The 11,855-nt window shown below is 37.5% G+C and overlaps 1 protein-coding gene and 1 pseudogene across 1 annotated transcript in view; one reads left to right on the forward strand and one right to left on the reverse strand.

The window, feature by feature from the left end:
- C2cd6 (C2 calcium dependent domain containing 6) overlaps window positions 1-11,855 on the forward strand; it is a gene marked incomplete at its 5' end in the record, with an annotated part of 123,566 nt that overhangs the window by 102,582 nt on the left and 9,129 nt on the right.
- LOC115071350 lies at window positions 4,385-4,954 on the reverse strand (annotated as a pseudogene).

Below are 11,855 nucleotides of genomic sequence, written 5' to 3' on the forward strand. Positions count from 1 at the left end.
GTTAAAGTGAGACTTTTTCTCAAAAAAACCAAAAAAAAAAAAAAAAAAAAAAAAGTTAAAAAGCATGATTTTGTAGGAAAGATAGACATATAGATCAATGGAACATAATAAACACACCAGAAATAGCCTCACAGATAATATCTAGTATTTGACAGCGATACAAGAAGAATTTAATGGAAAGAAGACAACCTTTTCAACAACTGGTATCTGGAGAACTGGACATTCAGGACAAAAATGAAAATGAACTATGGCCTTGGAGACCCCACCAAATGGACTTGAACCAGTGCCCATCTACAAAGAGGGTCAACACAGAAGAAACATTTCTTCCATGCTTCCAACTGAAGCCAGCTATGGTCAAGCAGGACCTTTGACTCATATTCACATAGATGGAACTGGTAAAAAAAGGAACCAGGGGCTCCACCCAACCCATGTGACCCCTGAGGAGCAGAGCTTCAAACAATTTTAAGAGTAAAAATAAATTGGTTTATCTGGGCCAACTCTATGGTCTTAAACACCCAAAAGGAAAGTATAACCAAAGATTAAAGGGATCAATATAATTCTTTAAGAGTCCATGTGTATAGCTAAAGGCTACATGACAAGAAACAATGCCAGACAGGAGATACCTTCCTTTGAGTTGTTGGCCAGGGTGGCCCAAAAGACTCCCAGATATAACCCAGCATAGAACTGGGAAAATGAACAGCAGACCCCAATCTTATCTAAAGGAATATTGGCAACTGATTGCTGCTAGATGAGGAAGAGCTGATCTTCCTAAAACAAGGAATTCTAGATAGGCTGACTAGATTCAGTGGATGGACAAGTACTGGAGAATGGCAGCCACAACACAGTGGACAGTAACAGGGATTACAGAGTATATAAGCCTTGAGTGGGGGTGGGGGAGGGCTATGGGAGGGTGCCTTTGGGATGTAGGTATATAGATGAATAAGATTGTTTAGGTTGTTCTATATGAAATACAAAAAAATCAAATTGAAAAAGTTATATTTGAGGAAGAAGCATTAAAAATTTGTTTCATATTAATTAGTAGAGGTGATAACCATTACCATTGAAATCTATCTGATGATTTTATATCCATGCTCAAGTGCCAAGGATCTCAGAAAGTACCCAGCTGTGACTAGTAATAATCAAGTACATAGAGATAAGAGATGCATATGCAAACATCTAAGTATTAGTAGCATTAAAAATGAGTTTTTCTGCATGAAACAGTATATTTTAAAATGAAATGGAGATTTTTTTAAACGTTAAAACCTCATTCAATTTTATGTCTTAAAGGGTTTATACTGAGTTCAATATTGTATAACTGCATTAATTCAACTGTGAACCTAAAAATTTATAGCCAATTTTGAAAGAGATGCATCTTTGTTCTGGAAATTGTTATTGAATATGTTAATGATGCAATGAAATGCTTATTCTAATCATGTGGTTATTAAATAATTTTTAAAAATGAACCATGGCCTAAGTCTTATATATAAAATTAAAAACAAAACTAAATACTAGTGAAATGTGAAGAAATTTTAGTGGGAATTAAAAATTTTATGTTCACTCCTAAAACAGCTTAACAGTTTCTTTAAAAAATAAAAATAAAAAATGAAAGGAGGCTGGAGAGATGGCTCAGCAGTTAAGTGTGTATATTGCTCTTCAAGAGGACCGGCGTTCAATTCCCAGCATGTACATTAGGCAGCTCACAACTGCCTGTAACTACAGCTTCAGGTGGGATCCCATATCTCTGGCCTTCACAGGCACCTCCCACAGACAGACAGACAGACAGACAGACAGACAGACAGACACACACACACACATAATTAAAAATAATAAGAATAGGAGCTGGAGAGATGCTTCAGTGGTTGAGCACTGTCTGCTCTTCCAGAGGACCCAGATTCTATTCCCAGAACCCACATGGCGGCTAACAGTTGCCTGTAACTCCCATTTTAGAGGATCTGATGCCTTCTTCTAGCATCCCCAGGCTTACACAACACAGGTACACTTACATACATGTAAGCAATACACTCACATAAAATAAAATATTTAAAATAAGAATAAACCTTTAAAAAATAGATAAATGAAATTATATCTATACCTACCAGTAATTATATTCTTGGACATTTATCCCACAGAAATTAAGATTTATATGTTACAAAGAAAGCCTGGATGCAGCCTTATTTATAATAAGTCCAAGCTGGAAACAACCAACTAGTAAATAACTGTGGTATATCTATAACATGAACTAATATTCAGCAGTAAAAAGGAATAAATTATTGATTTATAAAATAACCTTTTTGAATTTTTATAGTTATGCTAAGTAAAAAACAGATAATTCTCAAATATTATATACTATATGATTCAATTTACATAACATTCCTGAAATGATATAACTATTAAATTGATAATTAGTGGTTTGTAGGCCATATGTTGGGTATTGAGGCAGGAAGAAATAAATGTGACTACAAAATATTCGGATTTCTTGTAGAGATATTCTGTATCTGACCTGTAAAATGTCAACATCCTCACTGTGAAATTATACTACAGTTGTGTTATATGCTACTATTTGGGGAACCTATCAAACAGTACACAGGCTCTCTGTTACTTCTTACAACTGCATGTGAGCCTACTGTTCTCTCAAATTAATTTTGAGAAAGCCTGTGTTTTTGAAGGAAAAAGAAAACTTACCTTAAATGTTTCTCTTGAGGATGATAAATCTACACACACATATAAAACTAAAACAAGATAAATTCAAGTGATAGAATAAAAAACAGTATCTCCAACAGACTTAGATGTTTCAAAGAATCTATCACCCAGGGCAACAGATACATAAATTGAAGACATTTCAGAGTTCTAGAACAAATCCTAAACAGCTAAGCTTCATAAGGAAGTTGCAAAATCTTCAGAATTCTATGGGAAAATAAGTTTTGGGGTAGTTTGAAGTTAAAAGAAGATTTTTTAATGAACCAAGGTGGACAGTGTGTTAAAGAAATGTATTTTGAGACAAACATCTGGAATACAAATCTGAACTGGAAAGGACAGGTAACATATCTTTCAACTCATAACGGATTCAGGTGAAAGTCTTTAAATAGTATCTTGGTTTTTCAATCCTTCATAAATTTTGACTGTATGACTTAACTTCTGTTTAAACACTATCATTGACTGGGCCCTAAATCATTCTGCTGCATGAAATGTTGGGAGTGACTGGAATTTAATTTTATTCACCAAAGAAAATATTTGGTGTTTACAAGAGAAATTGGTATGGTATAGTATAGTATGCGGCAGTATAGTCTAGTATTAAAAAAAACATGTCAAAAATGTTTATTAGCCTATATTATACACAATGGGTCTCATGATATGTTCATACATGTATGCAATGTACTTTGATCATATCCTCCCCATTATCTTCTCTTATCTCCCTCCCACTCCTGCTAATAACCCCCTTCTTCTTCCCAACTTGTCCCCCTTCTATTTTCATGTCTTTTAAAAAATGGTTTTGGTGGCCTGATGAGTTTCATTGGGGTTGCTTATGGGAAACATCAGTGAGGAAACATATTTACAGGAACATGGGAGCATGTCTCATCCCCAGCAACCATTAACTACCTATAGATCCTCAGAGAGGGTTGGGGCCTCACAAGTCCCTCTCCATGACAAGATGTTGACAGGTCCGATCTTACTTGTTTTTGAGACAGGGTTTCCCTATAGCCCCAGCTGGTCTGGGACTCTGTAGACCAGGCTGGCCTTGATCTCACAGGGATCTGCTTACCTCTGCCTCTCAAGTGCTTGGATTAAAGATGTGTACCACCATGTCCAGCCCTTTTTTTTTCAATCTTTTTTTAGAGAGTTTTTATTTATTTATTTTTACTTTCAAAGCAAAGAATGAATATTTTGGCATATCTTTCAATACATATCTTTCATTGTAAAATGATTCATGCTGATTCTTCACATATATAATTCACATCAAATAAGATGAGGGGTTGGTATAAGACATGAATTACTTGAAGTAGGCTCAGTATGAAAAGAACTCTACAAATTTAAAAGAATGAGTGAAGTCCCAGGAGTTTTTTATTTGAATACCTATGAACACACACACACACACACACACACACACACACACACACACACACACACAGTCCCCACAAAAACTAAAACAAAACAAAAAAATAAGCAGAGAAGTCCCCAAGAAAATGATGGTCCTATTTCACTGTTACTTGCCCCTTCGGTCTTTCATCTTCTACACATTTATATGTTCTATAAATGATATTAGACATTTAATTTTGATCACAAATGCAATCTAAGTGTGAATAAATGAATGCAGTATCTTTTCCCCCCTCCACAGCCCTTTTAAATAGAAAACATGATAAATGTCTCTTCATGGCCTACTTGGCCACAACTGTCCCACCTATGACTTTAAACTGACTATAACTTGATCTTCTGAAACCTTCCTTGAACTACAGCCCATCCTGTTGAAGAAACCTGAGGAAAGAAGTTCTACTGATTTTGCTGGTACTCTCCAAAAGGTAAGGATTGAAGACAACTGGAGGGATGTTCAGCAAACTGAGGGCCCTTGGGTAATTTTGCATGTGCTAATCTTGTCAAAAGATACTAGCTCCTTCAATTAAAACTAGGAGAATGACACCCATCACAGGTGACTCAACTATGACCACTGGCCCCTTTCTTGCTGCTAATGTAGCTGCTGTTAAGGTACCACTAAGGATGGGGTTCCAGGGATCTTCTTTTCCTTTTACTTGAACCATACTGTTGTCAATCATGGAAAACGGTGCCCTCCAAACTTCAACGATACCTCCTAACTATGGAACCCTGGTTTAAATAATTGTCCCACTTCCTAAGACTCTTTAGAGAATTTCAAAACCCTTTAATGGCTTGAAAGATACCACCACTTATGGTACCCATGGTAAAAAGCCCCACTACAGTCATCCATAATTTACTAGGAGCAAGGCTCTCTCTCATCTTGGTGCTAGCCCCAGGAATCAATGGGTCCAATATTGTGTTTTCTTTACATTTTTGTTTATTTGTTTATATTTTATGTGTATGTGTGTTCTGCCATCATGTATGTGGCTGCCCTGCATGCATGCAGTGCCCACAGAGGCCAGAAGAGGGCAGATGGTTGCTAGCCACCATGTGGGTGCTAGGAAGCAAACACAGGTACTCTGCAAGAGTAGCCAGTACTCAATCACTGAGCCAGCTCTGTCCTACAAGCTTTCTTATAGACAGAAATACCTAGATTCAAGTTGAGATTTTTCCATTTCCATATAAAACTTTGAATAATGTATATCTGAGTATGCTATTATCTATTTAAAGGAACTTTAAAGGGCTTGGAACATAATATGCATTTGTTGCCTGGGAAGCATTACTTTTATTCACCTGTATGAGCATATAGCATAATATCAGAAATAAGAATATTGGACCAAAGTATGAGCATATTTAATTTAAATAGAAACTGGCAGATTATACTTTAAACCAGATGTCCTAACTTATACTTGCACTCAAATGTAGTAGGCAAAATACCCATTATTCCATATACATTTTAGCTTTTGTTCATTTCATGTATAACAATAATATTCCACTGACATTTTAATTTCATATGTTGGATTGTTAATGAGGATGAACAATTTTCATGTGGGTATTATTCATGCGTGTTTCTGTTATTTGTTTACAGTTGTCCATGTTTATAGATAAGGTTATATGTTTACTTATCTAGATGTGAAAATTTTTTTATATTCTAGAATACAATACTTTGTTATCTGTGCTGTTTGCTATTTATGGTTTTCTGTTCTTTGGAGTCACAGACATTTAAAATGTTTATGTGGTCAAATTTGGTAGCCTCCCTTTCTTCCTTTCTCCCTCTCTCTCTCTTCCTTCTGTTGTACTGGGGTCGTGTGCATACCAGAGTTGTGTGCATACCAAGAGGGTATAAAAAACAAAAACAGCCAGGCGTGGTGGTGCATGCCTTTAATCTCAGCACTCAGGAGGTAGAGGCAGGTGGATCTCTGTGAGTTCAAGGCCAGCCTGGTCTACATAGTGAGTTCCAGGACAGCTGGGGCTACAGGAGACCCTGTCTCAAAAAAGACAATAAAACAAAACAAAACAAAACAAAAACAAAAACAAAAACAAAAACAGTTCAATAACAAGCAGTGAGATTGAAGCGATATAAGAAGTCTCAGAAAAGTCTGAGTCAGGTGTGGAATGCCTGTAATCCCAGAACTGGGGAAACTAAGGCAGAAGGATCTTGATTTCAAGATCAGTCCAGGCTATGTGTTAATATCAAAACCCTGTCTTAAAAACAATGCCGGGGCCCAAGGAGGATTTACTACTGAATTCCACTGGAGCTTTAAAGAACTAACATAGGACTGGAGGCATAGCTCAGTGATAGAGTACTTACCTAGTATGCACAAGACTCTGGTCCAGTCCCTAGTACCACAGAAGGAAAGGAGAGAGGGAGTGAGGGAGGAAGGGAGGGAAAAGAAAGAGAAGGGAAGGAAGAGAAGGGAGAAAATAAGGAAGGAAAAGAACTACTACAAATGTTCCTTAAACTATTCTACAACGTAGAAAAGAGGGAATGATTTCTAACTCATTGTACAAATCCAGTCTTATCCTTATACCAAAACTAGCAAAGGACACAATAAAGGAAATATAGACCCATTTTCCTTAATGAACATAGATATTGAAATCTTCAATAAAACATTTCTAATCCAAATTTGACAACATATTTAAAAGGTCATATACCATGAGCAAACTGGTTTCACTCTGGAGTTGCAAGAGTAGTTCAATATATGCAGACCAATAAATGTACAATAACACATAGATGAGATCAAGGGTAAAAAAAAAATCACATGATCATCTTCAAAGGTATACATAGAGCCTTTGACAAAATTCAAAATCCCTTGGTGATAAAAGCTGTGAAGAAACTAGGAATAGGAGACTCACACCTCAACATAATAAAGGCTATATACAACAAACTGATAGATATTAATAACACTATGCTGAATAGGGAAAAACTGAAGGTATTTCCCCTACAATAAGTACAATACTCAGTACTCTTATTCATTATAGTGTTTGAAATTCTGGGTAGCATAATCAGACAAAAGAAATGCAAATAGGAAAAAGATAAGGAGAAGGCGCTGTCTCCATTAGGTAAGTCTGCCTCTGTTTTAAGATACTCTCAGAAACTACTCCCAACCTTCGGTCAGAATTTTGCCACATAACCACTGCTGCCTACACAAGGGCGAGGAGACATTTATACCACATATAACTTGAGGTTCCTGAAAGAATATATTCTGGGAAGGAAGCTAGCAGTTTCTGTCACAGAAAGCAAGAGACCACTTAGAAGATCAGCTTTTGAGAAAACATGATGGTGGCTTGTACTATAGTGAGTCTGATACTGGAACCCATAATGAAAGTGATTTTTGAAGGTGGCAGCTATAGGACCCATGGTGGATTAGATATGGAAAGAAAAAGGAGAGAAACAAAAGTTTCTTAAGTTTCCACCTGAAGCATTCAGTAGATGTTAACAGCATTTAAAATGAGAAAAATTAGAGAAAAGTCAAGGGTTTATTTTGGGGAACTGGTAATGTAGAATTATGTTGGTTTATATACATTGAATGAGTTGTATATACATGTATATGTGCTGATGTGTGTGTGTGTAGCCCAAAGGTCAACATTGGGGGAGGGGAGGGTCTTCCTCTATCACTCTCCTTTTTTTTTTTTTGAGAAAGTATCTCTCTCACTGAACCTGGAGCTCACCAATTTGGCAAGACTAGCTGGCCAGAGAGCCTTAGGGATCCTCTTGTGTCTACACTAAGATTATAGGTACATGTTACCATGCCCAGCTTTTTACAGGTGTGTTGAGGTCAAATTCAAGCACTCATACTTACATGAGCACTTACGTATTTATCACCTGAGTCATCTCTTTAGCCCCCAATGTATTAAATTTGAGATGCTAGAGTTATAGCTCATGGCAGAAAGCATGCTTAGCATTAGTGAGATCCTGAATTTAACCTACCCCTGTATGTGGTGTGGAGAGTCAGCTAAGAAGAAATCACATCCTCTTGAATATCTCTAAGGATAGTATTTCCAAAGGTTAGCCTTACCCTACATTCCTCAGAAATACATCTAGTTTAAATAGATTCTTCATTTATATGTATTCATTTTCTTATATTTGTGGATGGAGAAGTACATTGATAGGATGGGCATCCTTTTGTATATGCAAAAGGTAGGTTTCCCTGAAGGGTATGTGGGAATGGAGAAGGCCAGGCAGGATGACTGGATTTTGTGTTTCTCCCATGGATATAACTTCTCCTTTTCTATCTCCCTCTAGTTAATAAAGAGCATTGAGTGTCAGCAAGCTCTACTCTGCTGCTCTGTCAAGGCCCAAACTTACATATGATCTGACATATTTATTGTTGATAGAGATTTATTTGGGAATGGGTGATTGAGAAAAGACAGTAATCATATGGTCTGTATACACACAGAGAGATCATTGATAAAGGTCCAAGTGATCCAACTGTTCAAATGCAGCTCCTTCCATTAATAGCTATGAAAATTACCTGATGGTCTGGTTCTCTTTGTATATGCAGACTTCGAGTTTACTCCTCAAGACCACCTTATTTGTTTAAGGCTATGCTTTTCCAGGTTGGGTTTTACCATTAGGTCAATCTCCTATCTCCTTGATTTTTAGGGTACTTGTATATCTCACTTTACTGATTTCTGGTAGTGACATGAGTTCTTCCTTCTTGAGTAGTATATTCTGTTAAATATGCTGGAACCTTTGGAGGCAGACTAGATCCACACGTAGAATCCACTTGATTTGTTTTGCTGTCTTTCTAGCTTCCTACATTGACATCTCCTGACATTATAACTTCACTGAAGTTTGTCTTTACAAATTATGATGGTTTGAATGAATGTTCCCCACAGACTCCAAGTATTTGGATACTTGGTTCCTAGTTCATGATGTTGTTTGGGGAAGCTCATGGAACCTTTAGGAGGTGTGGCCGTACTTTAGGAAGCATATCATTGGGGGCAGGCTTTGACAGTTTAAACCCATGTCTCACTTCCAGTTTCTCTCTCTGCTTCCTGTGCCTATTTGAAAATGTGGGTGCTCAGCTTTCTGCTCTGGCTACCTCTGCCCCTGCCATGCTCCCCACCATGAAGGACTCTTAACCCTCTGGAACCATAAGCCAAATAAACTCTTCCTTCTGTAAGTTTCCTTGCTCATGGTGTTGTATCATAGCATAAGAAAAGTAACATACACAAAAGCATTTTAAGAAGCTGGCATAGTGACAGTCCCATCATTTGGAAGGCAAAAGGCCAGCCTAGGTTACATGGAGAGACCCTGTCTCAAAAAAAAAAACAAAACAAAACAAAACAAAAAAACTATATTAGTTGAGTGTGATGACACATGCTATAGTCCACTCACAAAAATGAGGCAGAAGGATCACTAGTTTGAGGCCTGCCTGAGACACACAGTAAGGCACTGTCTCAAAAAAACAAAAATCAAGTACTCACTTATCCAACAATATAGAACTAAAAAGAGTAAAAGTGTTCTCCTTCCCTTCCTCCAGAGTACTCCCTTTGAGGAAAAAATGCTGGCATTTCAGATTTATTCACATATTGTTCTGTTTGAAAAAAATGAAATCATGTATTTCTTCCATTTGTTCCTCTTACACTTCACTATTATTTGCTTCATTTGTTATTTTCTATGTTTCTTATTAAACTTATTGAAGCAATTGATTTGTTTTGGGGTTTTGTGTGTGTGTGTGTGTGTGTGTGTTTTTCATTTGAGACAGGGTCTCACTATGTAACTCTGGCTGACCTGGAACTCACTATATAAACCAGGATGGTCTTAAACTCATAGAAATCCACTTGCTTCTGCCTCCCAAGTGCTGGGATTAAATGCACACGCCACTATGCCCAGTCCTATTTGAAGCAATCGTTACCAGAGTCAGGGGGAAAGCCCTGGCTCCAGAGTGTCCTAGTAGACTAGGCTCAGCCACCCACTCCAGGCTCTGGTAACATGGCCACATTGAAGAGGTCTTTTTTAAAATTTTCTCTTTTCTCCCTCCCTTCCTCTCCTTCTCCCTCTCCTCCTTCTCCCTCTTCCTCTCCCTGTGGGGAGGCATGCACATGTCACAGGTGCATGTGTACAGGTAAGAAAACAACTTTGGGGAGTCATTTCTCTCCTTCCACCATTTGTGTCCTAGAGACTGAACTGAGATCGTTGGGCTTGTGCAGCAAGCACTTTCAGCCACTGAGTCATCTCACTGGCCCTGAACGGAGGTCCTTATGATTTAACTTCTATCTTCAAAGTGCTTACAGCAATCTAAGTGTCATATAGAAAGGAGAAACAAAGGCAAGATCTGGGGATCTCTGTGCTAAGAATTCATGTCAATCTATATCTGGTGTGGCCTGGTTGATCATTTCCTCTGTTACCTCAGGATCCACCATACAGAGCTTTGTACAAAAGGTCCCCAATGCTGGGGTCAGAAGGAGAGTGGCTTAGGTCCTTTGTCCTAAGTGGTTTACCATGCCTATTGGTCCTGGGATCCATAGTCAATAAATATAAGGGAGAAAAGACTCAGGAGAACTTGAGACAAAAAAAGAAAAAAGAAGATGGAGTCAGAAACAAAGTTAGTTAGGTCAATGACTTCTTCATAAAGAACTTCCTAGTGTTATAAGTTAAACTGTTTTTAAGGTTAAATTCGGGCAAAGAAAAACAAAATGAGCAAAAGAACAAGCATACAAATACAAGGTATGGGTTTCAAGAATTAAGAGATAGAACCATCTGGCAGTAGAAGAGAAACTACCCAAGTAATATGGAAAAGCTTACAGAGATTATTGAGAGACAGTCTAAAGTCAATGGATAATAGCAAACGTGGGAAGCCACTTAAGATTTGAGAACAGGGTTGTGATAATGGCTTAATTTTAATGAAAATAATTCCAAAGAATCACCTATGAAAATGTCATTTCCTAAATTATATTAATTAACTTGGCATGTGACCTCTACTCATCCACACAGTGGTGTGAAATACTAAGCATTCTTAAGAAGATAGTGCCAAGTTTTCTCTGTGCGAGTTAGGCAGAATATTAGGGTGCTTCTGCCTTAATTGTGTGGTAGAAAAAGCACCTGATGAAGCTTAGGATACAATGAATTTAGGATGCTGATCAGCAAGGTAACGGGATGCAAGAATTGCTTCAGATTCTGTGTAAAATAAGGATTGGGAAGAAATCATCTCTAAAGCACTCTATTTCTAAAAATCAGTGGTTCAATGATTCTATAATAGTTTCTGTATTCTTTGATTTAGCATCACTTCTTCAGGCATTTTTCAGTAATCATTTAACAATGCCAGGATGAAGTAGTATTGGTTGAGATGAGTCACTGGAAATACTATCTCAAAATACTACTATTATTTATGTAAAAACATTTCACAGCCTTTTCAAATAGATTGTATTTGTTCTGACAATTTTATTTCATTTCTACTTCTGCTGGAAGTTGTGGACATTATTTTGATTTTCACACACTCAGTAGGGTAAAAACTTCAGTGCTTGGGCTGGAGAAATGGTTTAGCATACTGTTTTTGTAGAAGACCAGGGTTCAGCTCCCAGTACCTACATGGTGGCTCACAACCACCTGGAACTCCAGTTCCCAAGGATCGATACCACCTTCTGACCTCTGTAGGCACCTGCATGCAAGTGCAGATGAATTCACGAAGGCATACACATATGCATAAAATTTTAAATTAAATTAATAAATATTTACTTATTTATTTGGTCTTTTTGAGAGAGGGTCTCCTTGTAGCCCCAGCCAGCCTGGAACTCACTATGTAGACCAGGCTGGCCTTGAA

The sequence above is a fragment of the Nannospalax galili genome, unplaced genomic scaffold (assembly GCF_000622305.1).
Source record: "Nannospalax galili isolate Female #2095 unplaced genomic scaffold, S.galili_v1.0 scaffold1199, whole genome shotgun sequence".
In the NCBI taxonomy this organism is placed as follows: Eukaryota; Metazoa; Chordata; class Mammalia; order Rodentia; family Spalacidae; genus Nannospalax; species Nannospalax galili.